The sequence below is a fragment of the Armigeres subalbatus genome, chromosome 3, assembly GCF_024139115.2.
Source record: "Armigeres subalbatus isolate Guangzhou_Male chromosome 3, GZ_Asu_2, whole genome shotgun sequence".
In the NCBI taxonomy this organism is placed as follows: Eukaryota; Metazoa; Arthropoda; class Insecta; order Diptera; family Culicidae; genus Armigeres; species Armigeres subalbatus.
The window spans coordinates 159,563,596-159,576,444 of NC_085141.1; the positions used below are offsets into that span (position 1 = coordinate 159,563,596).

Sequence of the window (12,849 nt, forward strand, 5' to 3'; positions counted from 1 at the left end):
GCCAAACGCGGTCCCAATTTAAAATACATTTGAATTAACAGTTGCGGATGTTTACACACGTATCGGATGCCAGCCTCAATATCTGTTATCTGTGATTTTACTGATTTTCGGTGATTTTGACAGTTGAGCAATGGAAAAAAAATACAAAAAATCTATAAAAAACGAACAGTGGGTAATGTCTGTGACATAACCGCTAAGTGGACGTAGTACTTGACTTGACCATGCCTTTAAGATACATAATATGTTCAAATTTCTCACATCAACTATTTTGGATAAATAATCGGCGTTGCATACCATTCCTTGGCAAAATCTTCTCATCAAACCGACACAGAAATCAAATCTACCTCGAACAAGAATCATCAAAAAAAAATTCAGGAAGTATCTGTCCGGTCACGAAATATTAGCCTCGATTAGCCTTCCCACTGAAGGACTGCCTGAAATAAACCCCAAGTTGGCTCAGCAGGGGATATAGACTGTATCTGAGCCCTTTCACTGAAGAGCCTTCTAATCCGTGCGATAACGACTGAAGGAGAACATTATTTTAACTCTTAGAGCCTTGAAAAGGCTGTTTGCTTCAGCTAAGTGCAAAAAGTCATAAAACGATCTTTTCAAATAACCACAAATTTCTAATGATGGTATAAAAAGACTGAAAGCTTTGCGAGCGAATGTACTTTTCTTTTATACCTTATTTGAACTCTTCTCTGCTTCCCAATTGGTGGGCCAACCAGCTGAGTGTCTTGTATCCCGCTACTTACATCGACAGTGTTTATGGCCCGTTTACATATGAGCTAGTTCTAGCGAACAATGCACTGTCCGACAATACTAGCGCGATATTAGCACAATGTAAACAGGAATTGTCTTCGCTAATAAGCGTTTACATTATGCTAATTTCGTGCTAGTATTGTCGGATAGTGCATTGTCCGCTAGAGCTGAACTCATATGTAAACAAGCTAAATTAGGGAAGAAGTGCGAAACCTTGTGAACCTTTTTCAGGACGGCCTTTTTGTCCTTTTCAACGAACGAAGGTCAATTCTTGAATTGAGCATTGTATAACCACCCACGATTTGTACAATCACATATGCTATGCTGTGCTATGCTTTTCAACGAACGAAGGTCAATTGTCATCCACGGAACCCTAGATTCAGTATGGACAATCTTCTTTGGAACATGTCTGTCACTAACATATGCCAATACATGAGAAAAGTTTGTGCAGCGATATTTGCATCAGCCGGGTCGAGGATACTCTGCCAATCCAAGTTAGATAGCACTTCGGCAATACTCCAATAATTCGCCTTGCGAAAAACATATGACACAGCCGTTGAGGTACCAACTTATAGTCACGGACGTCGTCATGGCAGCCTTGTCCATAAAGGAGCAGGTGCAGTGGAAATGAATCGAGCGGTGTAACGACCGCCGACGAAGCACAGATCCAGCAAGCGATTATTCTCATTCATGATGCGAATTAACTTGAGATAAAGTTGCTGGTACTGTAATTATCCAACAACCTGAGAGCTCCCGAGTGAAACGAGGAATGCTCCTGATCAGGGCGTAGGTGGAAAACCGTTCTGAGTTGGAACCCACGCGTCTCCTGCAAGGTTGAACTCGTCAGAACGATGATTCCTTGGTTGGGAGACGCTATTTCCCGGCGCAAAGAAGACTGATCGGCATGATGCCACCTCCTGTCGATTTCCTGCTGATATTCGAGTTTCGATCATCATCGAAAAACCTCGTACCCAGTTCCAAAAATATAGCTTTGAAAATTGTGCGAGAGTCTAGCCAAGTCTCGTTCAGAACTATGATATCGTAACAATGATCCATGACCGCTAGTCGATAATCCTCCACTAGACCATTCATATTCCGCCAACGTTATGATAGTACAAAATGACGTTGCGATTTTGGACGAGGGCTGTTGCTCTGGAAATCAGGATAATAAATCAGGAAGGCAGGCGGTGGTTGATTGATCGTACTTGCCGGTAATATGAGTTCGGAAGACCCGTTTCCCTTCCCATGCGCAAAGACCGGGACGGCTTGCTGGACGCTGGCGTTTAGAAAACCATCTCAATACCAAATTCTTCAAAACGACTTATCTGCTTTGAAAATTTGGTATTGATCTACTGATCTTTGGTTCACATCGCGGAAAACGGACGATCTGTGTGTTGGGCCGGATTCGTAGTCAGGGATATCGGACAACAACCCAATGTAAATGGTTCACAAATAGCGATCCAAACGAATAATAATTTGTGATGCGTTTAGTATTGTAACAACAGAGTATGTTCTACATGTTCATATTAATTTCAAAAAACAACTTTCTCAAACAATTGGAAAAATGTTTGCAAGTGAATGACTACAAGCCAAGATATAGGTTTATTGTTCAAGTACGATCTTGATATTTGCTGCATGTCCTGATATTTGATCGACCACTGAAGCATTTTTTTTATATATTTAACAAAAAGTAAACTCTTCGGTGAAAGCCCAAAATTTGATCACCATACAAGTAACATAAAATACTGCTTAAAAGCTGATATTGCTTCGGATCATAAGTAGATGTTAAACCGGTATATGTTTGTGATTTTGCTTGATTTGTTCTTCACTTGTCCTTTGGTATGTCGTAGAGTCCACATTCACGGTTAGCGGGTACAGCTTTGTCTATAATTACAAATTAAATAATATTCATTAGTACTCATAAACAGCTTAATCTCACTATTCCAGTTATAACTCACCAATCATCTTTGGGTAGGGCAAGTTCAAGTTAGCCATCAGTTTCGATTGAAAGCGTCCAAGTCCTTCGTGAGGCGCGGGTTGTATTGTACTCTCTTCGGCAACGGATGTCTCCATATTTACCCTTGTCACGAATAAAGAAATTAAAGTGAATTCATAGTCATGAATTCGATTATAAAAAAAAGGATTTTACTTGTAATCATGAGCGGGAAAAAGTCTGAAATTGTCCGAACTCACGCAGGAGATTGTGACTTCGAAATTTCTCCGATGACAACATCAACCGCATCTGCAGAAAGCACTATCGAAACTCAAGCTGCAAAGCACGGCTTACTAAAACTGATCTCAAACACAAACTGGAAGTACAGTACAGTGATTGGGATCATGGATCGTCGAAGCGCCTAGCGAAAGGAACGCCGATGCGTTTGCAAAAACCTGGCGGCCCAGCAAGCAATCTAATGAAGTAAATGTTCAGGATAAATCCATCAGCGTACAGTCATTCAACAAGTTACCGGGTATGCTGGTAAACCAAGCTGCACAGTTTGAAGGAGCACTGACCGATCACCCTAATCTACCAATCAAGACACGGTTTTCGAATCCTCTGAAAACGTGCCTCAGACTGGTTCAACCGATTCCATTAGCACCATTACTCGTATAACTTCTCTTCTCCGATGTATTCAACGTTTTCCGACATGATACATCATCCGAAGTCCTAAGCAGCTCAAACGCTAATCGGACAGATCTCGAACTCGAAGAGCGATCAGGTAGAAGACTTGTGGATAGCTGTTGCGGCCGCGGCAAGGATTCAACGGCGGACAGCTCAGCTGATATGGTAATGCGCATGGCAGCTTCGGATAGGGTGCTCGAGGGCAGTCGAGCAAGTGTCCTTTGCATCGGTGTGAGGAATTTGGTCAAAGTTCTGCGCTGGAGGCTGTGGCACTGGATGTGGTAGCGACATGCCTCTTCCCAAGCCAACCGTTGAAGAAACGGATACACCACCGGCAACGTGTTGCGGCAGAAGGAAAAGTAGAAAACTAGTGCTAGAAAAGGCGATGCTGCTGGAAAGGGAAGAATGGTAAAAAGAGTAAAAAGTTACGAGTGGCGAAAACCGGTGTGATAGGAAATAAAATTTGCTTGTATTGATTATCTTCTTTAACTGTAGATTATAGGGGAACGGTTTGCCACTTAATCTCATAGCACCTATTTTCATCCCATCAAAAATAAAGCAATGGAAAGGAATTTGGTTTGATTATTATTTTTGTGATTTTTTTCAACAGTGAGCACGCATGTTGGCAAAAAAACAGAATTTGGTGCCATTTCTTTGTTTAGCAATGAGATGAATATGTGTACAGTGAGATTGAGATCGAACATTTCCTATTAGTTTTTGGATAACTAGGCAAATGAGACAGGTGAAGCTTTAGAGACAGCGCACTCGTGAATAATTATTGTCCGGTGAAATAATAGAAGGCCAAAAAATTTGCTATAACAATAATCGATATAAAAAATAATGCTCTACCTATGCTCAATCCGTCGAGAAATGGTTTGAGTCGTGACGTAAAATGCGAAACATTGTTGAATCAGCTGACGAGCAGCCAGGCTAACTGATGAGCCCATTTATGGTGAGGGCGATGGAATTACTTTTCTTAGATTTCCAGTTCACAGAGGGGATTTTCCTGCCAACTTTGTGGCTATGTAGAACGAAAGTCACCGATGTGAAAATTGTTTCCGTACAGGGTTTCTAAACTTTAACAACAGCTTCCTTCATGCTCTTTTGGGCTATTTTAGGTAACTGCTGGAAGCATTCAGGAATCGTACGGTGACGGTGCCTATTCTCCAGGGGCCATCACTAGAATGGGGAACGACGGGAATACGTAAGAGTAGTTTGCCGTGGTTTGCCTACTATGGAGTTATTTTGGGTAACCACACAAGAGAAATAACTTTTCCGTTTATGCATTATGTTGATGTGTGTGTATGTGTTTTTCGTCACATTACATGCACTCCTATTAAATACCTTGTGCAACTCTAAGATGAGAATTCGAGACAATCGACAGCATTACAGATTCGCAATTACATCGCTATAGTAGTATTTTTTTGGGAAGTCTTGAGCTAAATCGTGAGTTCCTGTTTGATCGCATTTGCGTGCTGCGGAGTGTGGGTTCGATACTCATCCTAGTAGAGAAAACACTGTCCACTGGTGTTTTGTAAATGTTCTGTCCGTTGTCTAATGTTAGGTGCGATCTCGACCAGTCTGTGCGACTTCGTGCCGAATACGATGATTCTGTCTTTCTCTTAATCTGAATAAAAATAAAATAGGATCTTTTCCTACATCAATAACAATAAGGAAATGTGCACATGAAATACAATTTCTCACCCAATAATCAATGTTTTTATTCATATGAGTGAGAACTCCAAAGCCTGTGGATTTAGGATAGCTTTGCTCAGACAGAACTTTGAGAACAATTCAGGCATGTAAAAATCTCAGTGTCCCACATGTTGCAGAATAATTGATGATATATTTGCGAGGATGGCATGGGGTCAATTTTGAGCCTCATTGCTTTGGATCTTCTTCTTCTTATTGGCATTACATCCTCCCACTGGGACATTATCGCCTCGTTGCTTAGTGTTCACTTTTGCACTTCCACAGTTATTAACCGCGAGGTTTCTAAGCCAAGTTACCATTTTTGCATTCGTATATCGTGAGGTTGCACGATGATACTTTTATGCCCATAGAGTCGAGGCAATTTTCAATGCGAAAGGACTGACCTCGAACCCAGCCACCCTCAGCATGATCTTGCTTTATAGCCGCGCATCTTACCGCACGGCTAAGGAGGGCTTTGAATGGCAGCTTCAATCTCCTGCAGTGAAGGAGCTTCGGAGTTGACACGGACGTAGATGGTTGGTCGAGCTTGAATCTTGAAGATGTAGTTCGAAGTGCTCGCACCAACGTTTTAGCTGATCTGTTTGGTCAGTGATCAACTGTCCTGTTATGTCTTTCACTGGTGTCTATCGTGTCAGGCTTCGTAAGATATCATACTTTTCTCATTTCTCTTCTTCGTCGGCCAGGGAGTCTACGCATGGTCTCTTTTTCCGTCTGTAGCTTCCTTCTCTAGAGCCGAATACCAGCGATGGGACTCGTATTTGGCTGGTCTGGTTCTTGCCCGCTCTGCGAACAGCTCACCATTTTTGCTCATAACATTGGATTTTCATGATACATAACATTAGGTTGTCGTAAGGTTCCTAGCCCGTGTTCTGAATCTGGCAATGATTTTTCTCTCAGGAAACCAGCCGGAATATACCAACACCTGTCCTGACGGTAGTTTGTGTTCTCCATAGTTTGGCCAACGGACTTCACTTAGTCGCAGGATTTTGAGCTTCATGCGGCGCATTGTAGAAAGTAGATTGTAGAGATTGTAATTTGTAGATGAGATTCTATAGCGAATCACTACTCTTTATTATAGACGATTATGTCTGTCACGTATATAGTATTCACATATTTTCATGAAAAGTCCGAAAATCACAAATCAATTTATATTGAGACCCAGATACAATGTGGAACTTTGAATCTGGAATACTTTTGAAAACACTGATCACTATATTACACACAATAAGTTCATAAATTTGCCTGCTACTAAGGTAATGTCGGGTGGTAATGCCGATGTAATGAGAAATCTTGAAGACAAACTTCTCGAATTATTTAAAATTAAACAAAAAGAATAAAAAATAAAAAATAAAAATTATTTTAATTGATTTTCGTGGAGGAAACCCCAAATGAAATCACTTGAAAACAGTTATATCTCTACCCAAAATGACAATGGGCAACGCAGGAGCGGTTCATAAGAAGCTGCGCCAAGCATTTCCACAACTTCAGAGGTCCTCTCCACATGATAACTCTTCTGATGTCTTCGGTCGCAGGCGGGATGCAACTACACCACCACCAGTGGATCTGTGAATCTATTTTGCTCCAGCTGCTGCTGGTGCACCTATTTCGACTTCGAAACGATGGTGCTTTCATGTGGCCAACGGAAACTTCCCGGAATAGATGGGAAACAATTCTGTGCGTTGCATACAACGCCCACCTCCGCTGTTCTCCGAAATACCCTGGACATGAGCCCAGAGGGTGAGTGTGAATTTTAATAACAGGAAACTACTTTTTTCGTTTTGTGGTTAGACCAAGCTCATAAAGAGGCTTCGTCCAAGAGCGCAAACTGTCGTTATCACTCGACTGGGATGAGTTGAAGATGACTGCGGGCTGTCGTGTTTTCATTGTGTGAGAAACTTTTGCATATTGGCACAGGAAGTGCTAGACCAGTTGGTTGTTTGTGGCACTAAATATGTCATTTGGATAAAGAAAGTCTTGATCTTGCTTTTTTTAAACTGGTTATAGAGTGTCTCTGATTGTCCGGGTCTGGTTATTACTAAAGTTCTTCAAATGATGATTGATTAACGATCGAAACGTTCGACAATTGAGTTTTATTTAGCTGGTTCGCTAATTGGAGGTCATTATAGCGTTGATGTTAGACATGCACGCCATCGGCGCTGATTGTCTCATCCCACCGTCACTGTAAAAAAAATTATTCACGGATGCACAAAAAGGTTTATTCTTATTTTTGATATAGTCTATGATTATAAATAATTAATTGATGCCTTGTGCAACTAGCAACAAATTTGATTTCTAGCTGTGCCTGAAACACTCAAAGAAATATTTCAAAGGGGTTTTATAGATCAACTTAGACATTAGTTTTCTTGCTGTAGAACGTATGTTCGGCTAAGCGTGAAGAATATTTTTTACGGAAATCGATTGTCCTAATTTCTAGGAATTGCTCTTGGAACGTCTACGAGAATTTCTGCTAGAATTCCTTTGGTTTTCACTGAAATTCATATAACATTTTTTTTAAAATCCATTTAAAGAACTTATCCTAGATTTTTTTTAGCAGCTCTTTCAAAACTTCTCCAGTATTACGAGGAAGCTCGTCGGAAATTGCTTCCAGAATTAATCCAAAATTTCCTCCAGGAACTCAAACAGATATTCTCCAGTTTTTTTTTTTTTCAAAAAATCGCACTGGAATTGCTTGGGAACTCATTCATATAGTCTTAAAAAAAACTCCTTTGGGAATTCCTCAAGGAACTCTCGGGAGATTTCCTGAAGAAATTTTCTTGGAAATTCTTTGAGGAATTTGTAGGGGGATGATTTTCGAACTTCGGGGTACTTAATGTAGGATTATTCGGAGAAATGTTTGAAGAAATTCTTAAGGGAATTCCTGCTATATTCCTGAAAAAATCTGGAAATATCTGAAATCAAGAACTCCTGAAGGAATAAACGAAGAAATGCCTACAAAAATTCTGGAGGAATTTGGGCATTTCCTGGAGAATTCCTAGAAAAGATTCTGATTAATGTTCAAGATAAATAATTTATATAAATTCTGATTTATTTGATAATTTGTATATACTTGTAAATTTAGGGCCTCCTTGGCCGTGCGTAAGACGCGCGCACAAAGCGACCATGCTGAGGGTGGCTGGGTTCGATTCCGTGCCGCCTGAGCAATTTCATTGAAATTTCTCGACTTCCTTGGGCATCAAAGTATCATCGTTTAGCCTCATGATATACGAATGCAAAATGGTAACCTTAGAAACCTCGCAGTGAATAACTGTGGAGTGCTTAATGAACACTAAGCTGCAGGCGGCTCTGTCCCAGTGTGGGATGTAATGCCAATAAGAAGAAGAACAAGAAGAAGAAGAAGAAGAAGAACTTGTAAATTTAGGGATCAGAGGAAAAAATGCTCCTCCGTACGCACGTGTGTCATTTATGTTATGATATCCAGGAGTTAGAAAAAGGTTGAGAATTGCATTTTTAAATTTTATTTATCCTAGTTTCTTGTCCTAATTCTAAATTTGAGTTTGGCTCGACATCGGAGATGTTTCGGTTTTCGAGGGTATGTTAAAGACGATTTTATTCTTCTGCTTGTCATTATTTGTGACGAGAAAGAACTAGAAGAACGAGAAACAACAACTAATTGGCCGTCCGATGCTGACTGTAGATCGATAGTTCGATAGGATTAATCAGAGATATAGCTTATTCCTGGAAATTGTTCCGGAAATATGGTGAAATATTTTCAGAAACTTTTTCAGGATTATAGTGTCGACTCCCTTTTTTTGGCAGAATTGAAGGTTCACTATGTTTGAGATTGTTGTAATCAACAAGAAACTACAAGCTCTTTTAGCGATGAAACTCGACTCCAATCAGCTCAAGCTGAAATATAGTTATCAATTAGTTCATTTATAATATCGGTGTTATCCAAACTTAGTGTAAGCTTTCTATGGCTGATATAAATAATGGCAAAAAGTATAACAGTATACACTAAATACACTTATTTCCATCGATAAACTGGAAGGGTTCAGCCTCCTTGCCCACGTCAATTCCTTTACCTAGAGGCGTGGTCCGATATTCGTCGGCGGCGGCGTTTGTCAGAATTTTGGTGGCGGCGGCGGCGTTTTCGGCGTCACGCTGAAATTATTTTACGGCGACGGCGTGAATCCGTGGCAATTTTTATATTACGTCTCCTTGAGATTTTTTGCATTTTTCGATATTTTCAGGACTTCCATTTTCAATTGAAGAATCTTTTAATTTCGCATTAAAAATCTAATGAACTTCTGCAAATTTCAGTTTTTCCAATTTTGGAAATTATTTTCATATTTCCACGTAACTATTTTGAAGTTTCGAGAATCTTCGGAATTACCAAGAGAAGCTCTTTAAATTCCCAAATAAAATAGTCTGAATTTCAGCATAAAATTCGTCAATTTACATTAGAAAGTTTTTACACGAAATAGTTTTTAACTTCTATGGAAAATCTTCAGAAGATCACGGAAAGTTCCTGATGAGCTTCTGTTGAAAATTCGTTCGAAATTTACAGACAATCATTCATAATTGTAAGAGAGTGCGGCTGGTAGAATGGATAGTTTTATATTAGCTTTCTAGTCTACAATAATTAAGACGCTAGTTTGGTTCCACGAAGACTCGAAAGTTTTCAAGGAAAATTCTCTGAATATTCACGAGAAATTCTCCGAATTTTAAAGGAAGCTTCTTTAGAACGTTCTGCAGGATTGCTCAAAATGTAGATATTAATAAGAAAATCTTAGAATTTCAAGAAATTTTCGATTTGATTTCTACGGAAATTCTTTTTACAGTATAGGTTGCGTAACTGATAGGCATTGTTTTAACTGCAATACGATAGTTACATCAGTTTTGCATTATCGGACAGCTGAACTTCAAAACGATGTTGAAACGAAAGTTGATGATAGTTGCATTGCACTGCTCAGGTGCACTTTATTGCATCTGACAACGTTTAACAATCGTTTGACGTCTAAAATGCGTCGCAGTTAACGGCACATTCGCTAACTGAAATGAAAACATGTTGCAGTTATCAAACGTCTAGTGTATTGTCCAAAAGAAATTCTTGGGAAATTTCAGTGCGAAAGCGACATACGACTGAACTGGTAATTTGGCCGAAAAATCGTTTGTCCTAGCAGGTCGTTTGGCCGAAATGATCGTTTGGTCGAATAGGTTATCAGCTCGAAACTGACGATTGGTCGAAATAGTCGTTCGACAGAATGGGCCATTTGGTGAAAATATATTTGGGCCAACAGGTCTACGACCAAATTTCAATAAAGGTACGGGTAATTAGTCAAAATATCCATCCGTTTGGTCTTATGACATTTGCGGCAAAAGGCTTTTTGTCAAACGACCGTTGAACGAAATTTCGTAACCTCTCTTCGATACTGGTTTTTAAAACGTCATCTAGCCAAATACCATTAAACCTAATTAACGAAACTGTTATCAGGTCGAACAAAGGTTTAACCAAAAATGGAACTGGTAATTTGGCCATTCTGCAAACAACCTTTAGGCCAAACGGCATTGTCTGTCAAATGACTTGTCACGGTAAAATTTTTTACAAATGTTCCTTTTAGCTGTACGTCGCTTTCGGCCAACCTGAATTTTCGGTCAAAACAGTTTTGACATTAACAGATCCGTTAAACGTTCACACCAAAAATTCTAAATTTATAAGGACGCAATCCTTTAAGACGTAATCAACCGAGATGCATATCAATCATAACATAATATTGTGTCATATTTGCTTGACACCAAAACAATATATTTGCAGTTTCATTCTGTCATCAAATATCGAATGCTATCCATTAAACGCTCTCATTACCAAATGGCAAAATTTACAGTAGAATGACTGAAATCAAGCGCCACGAAACAAACAAAGTGACCCATGAAAAGATTCTTTACGCACCAGCTGAGCACTGTTTTCGTTTCCTTTTCAGCTTCAGCGCAGTTAAAGACAAGCAGTGGATGGGCTGATGCTTCCCATATTCGTGAAATTGTAGAACATGTTGCTTCGATCTCACTTCTCAAGCAGCAGGAATGGTAGAGTGGTATCGAAGGGGACTCCCTCATAAGATCTGGTGTTAAATTGACATGCTGGCCTTACCATTTTTCTACATACTAGTTTTTTGCCGTGTAAAATTCAGGATACACATTTTCAGAGCCTTGTAAACAATTTGAACGCAATATTGCGTCTTTTGGTTCCTTATATGTCGGTCTTAAATGACTTAATGTTGGATTTTTCGTAGTGTGTTTGTTTTGCTAAATGGTGTCTAGATGTCTTTGGTCTAAAGGCCAATACCGACTTAAAAGAAGAGATGCTACGTAATTTTGTTCAATGATCAATTGACAAAAGGCCATTTAGCCAAACGTGTGGCATTTTTTGTCCATATTACTAGTTCTGTCATTTACATTTGGCAATGGCCCATTCTGTCAAAACCATTTCGCTAAACGTTATTTTCAAGACGACCTAAGGGCAAACGGCTTTTCGTCCAAATTAACAGTTCGGCGTCTGTCGCTTTCGGTCCATAGAATTTCCCAAAGGTTCTTATTGAAAATAGAAGAATTTTCGAAGAAATCCCAAAATCCGAGCATTTTTCGTTGTTTTAAAGTTGGCTATACCAAACTAGCCGTCTAGTGATGAACTTATCCATGCGAAAAATCACTCTAATAAAGGATAAAAAAGAAAAAAAAGAAAAAAATGAGTAAAATAACAAGCGAAACATTTTTTTAACAACATTTTACCATTAACAAGAACTTACAATATCTTGAGCTATTAGTTTGTTCTCGTTAATCCTGTTAACTGGTGAACTTCCGTGGATATTGTGAGATTCTCATGTAAGTTCCAAACAATTTTCTGATAAATACAAAGAGCTCCTCTTGATAATTTCAAAGAGTGCTCGAAACTTGAAATGTTCCGTGAAAATCTGAAGATACTTTCCAAATGAATATTCTGGAATAACTGAAAGAATTTTCTAGGAAAGGTCATCAATTTTTAGGTGAAAATGATCAATTAGGACGAACGATGCTTTCGACCGGTCCATTTTGAATGCCATTTCGACCAAATGATTTTCGAAATGATTATTTCTTGGGCCAACCTTTTTTCAGCCAAAGGAACTGTTCGACTAAATGACATTCTCGGCATATAACTTTAGGCTAGATACCCTAGCACAGTCTGAAAACTATATTTGATTTCGACATCAAATTGATTCATTATTTATTTTCACATATGAATCATCATGATTGATTACATATTTTTATCCCTCTTTGCTTTATATTACTAAATTTTATGATATGACATCCAACTGTACTTATTTTGTTATAGAAACCAATATCAAAATTAGTTTTCTTTTTTCTCATCGACAGCAGGAATAGTTATTGATTTGTATGCGGTAAGATTTTGACTGCCTTTTGTTATTTTAATTGTTAAAACGACCAAAAGATATCAAATTAAGTGAACATAATCGATGATTTCACAACATTAAAGTTATCGATTGCTCTTAGGTAAAATCAGCAGTGATTCAAATTGTCGGGCCTGTCAGTTTGAATATGAATCTGAAACATTATTTTCCCAGCACTGTTCTAGATTCAGTTTTATACCAGTCAAATGTCAAAAAAATAAAACTGTCATAACGCTCCGTTATATTTTCTGCAGATTTGAACCACGATTGAATCACGAGATTCAAATATTTTCCAATGAATTATTGGCGTGGCTGATTTTCTACCGCCGCTTCCACCAGCAATACCTTCTA

The 12,849-nt window shown here is 39.0% G+C and overlaps 1 long non-coding RNA gene and 1 pseudogene across 1 annotated transcript; one reads left to right on the top strand and one right to left on the bottom strand.

Moving 5' to 3' along the window:
- Positions 1 to 2,345: 2,345 nt before the first annotated feature.
- Positions 2,346 to 2,807, bottom strand: LOC134220723 (uncharacterized). Its single transcript, XR_009982026.1, has 2 exons — positions 2,721 to 2,807; positions 2,346 to 2,646 (listed from the first exon to the last, which is right to left on the bottom strand). It is a non-coding gene; the product is annotated as an uncharacterized LOC134220723 (long non-coding RNA).
- A 171-nt stretch (positions 2,808 to 2,978) lies between these two features.
- On the top strand, positions 2,979 to 3,858 carry LOC134222089 (uncharacterized; annotated as a pseudogene).
- Positions 3,859 to 12,849: the final 8,991 nt, after the last annotated feature.